This window comes from Suncus etruscus, chromosome Y, assembly GCF_024139225.1.
Source record: "Suncus etruscus isolate mSunEtr1 chromosome Y, mSunEtr1.pri.cur, whole genome shotgun sequence".
Lineage (NCBI taxonomy): Eukaryota > Metazoa > Chordata > Mammalia > Eulipotyphla > Soricidae > Suncus > Suncus etruscus.
In genome coordinates this window covers 621,330-622,963 of record NC_064869.1, presented here as the reverse complement: position 1 = coordinate 622,963, position 1,634 = coordinate 621,330, and the positions used below count along the sequence as shown (strand labels likewise).

Here is a 1,634-nt window from a genome sequence, read left to right as displayed (position 1 = left end):
CCTGTATTGGAAAAAGTAAGTTCTGTGTAGTTCAAATGCAGACAAAAATTTAGGATACAATATCACCTCCCACTTAAAGTTGGTAAGATTTGGCTTAAGTTCAACAGAAATAGTCTTTTTGTAGTTGCAATTTTGATCGCTCTGCTAAAAATGTCAGATAGTGGTGGACATTAAAAAAATCAGCAACTCTGTTTATGTGGAATTTATAATAAGAGTTATTGTCAGATTTTTGATGTGAGTGATAAGAAGCCTCAAATAATTGTGAAGTTTGTAAAATGAATGATGTGGTATGAGTATGCCTTTTTTGAAAGCATATGTGTAATTAAGCTTAGTGCATTGGATGGTGTAAAGTAATTACGAAGATTTTGGGGGCCCAAAGAGATAGCACAGCAGCATTTGCCTTGCAAGCAGCTGATCCAGGACCAAAGGTGGTTGGTTCAAATCCCGGTGTCCCATATGGTCCCCAGTGCCTGCTAGGAACTATTTCTGAGCAGACAGCCAGGAGTAACCCCTGAGCCGGGTGTGGCCCCCCCAAAAAAAGACAATGGAAATTAGGGAGCTTTCTAAATTCAGGTCTGTAAAGGTTAAATTCAGTTTTGTAAGGGTTAAAAGATTCTCCAGGGAGAAAGAGCAACAAGGAGGTAAGAGCACTTTGTCCATGGCTCTCAGAAATCTTAGAGCAAGGTCATAATTCTGTCACTTGTAATAACAGATTTTTGGTAAAAAGAAATACTTTTTGGCGTTTTAAATCCAAATGGACACAAAAAGTGTTAAAATTTGAGTGTTAAAATATAGAAAATATATCTTGATTTTCAAAGTATTTAAAAAAATTATGTGGAAAATGTTGTGGTTAGCCTTTTTAAATATAGTGTTAATTTTATTGCACAGTGAACACCCAAGTGTGCTTGGTTTTAATTCTGTGCTACAGCAGTATCTGTTTTTTACTCTGCATTGAAAGGACTATCCTTTTAAGTGTATTCAGAAAGTCAGCACATTATACAAAACTGTATATTTGTGTCAAAGTAAAGAAATCTAGTATTGATAAAAATACTGTTAATTTTATGAGTAATTAATATTATGAAAGTAACTAAATTTTATAAGCAGGTTGACAATATGTATCAAATATAATTTCGGTCTTAAGCTCTAGGTGTGGAAATGCATCAAGTGTTTTTAACTATATTTTATAATGATCTAAACATTTTGTTAATTTAGTATATATTTTTTTTACAAATTATTCACTTGAAGTCTTTAAAGTAGAAACAGTTGTTTGTTTTTTAAAGTCAGTTTTTTCATACCTCTAATAGTCATAGTTTATGCTCTTGTGTTTAATCATTGAAATTTTAACACTTTATTGCAGCGGTCTCACTGTTCTACTGTGAAACTAATTTAAAGAAAACCTGTTCATTTACAGCAGATGATATCATACTTCAGAGTGAAGACTCCTCCTACAATGCTTATTAACCATTTTACTTAAAATTTTTAACTGCTTACTAACCATTTTACTTAATGTTTACAACTTCAAATAAGGATTGTTTTAAAATTGTTTTGTGCTAAATCTAAACCTTAAAGCTTTTATTTTCAGCAAAGTTCCACCCCATCTACATTAAGTACTTCTAAAAGCTGAAAAAGTTTTT

General features: G+C 32.1%; 1 pseudogene; it reads left to right on the top strand.

Annotated features, from left to right (window-relative positions):
- The first annotated feature begins 880 nt into the window (after positions 1-880).
- On the top strand, positions 881-997 carry LOC126000424 (uncharacterized; annotated as a pseudogene).
- Positions 998-1,634: the final 637 nt, after the last annotated feature.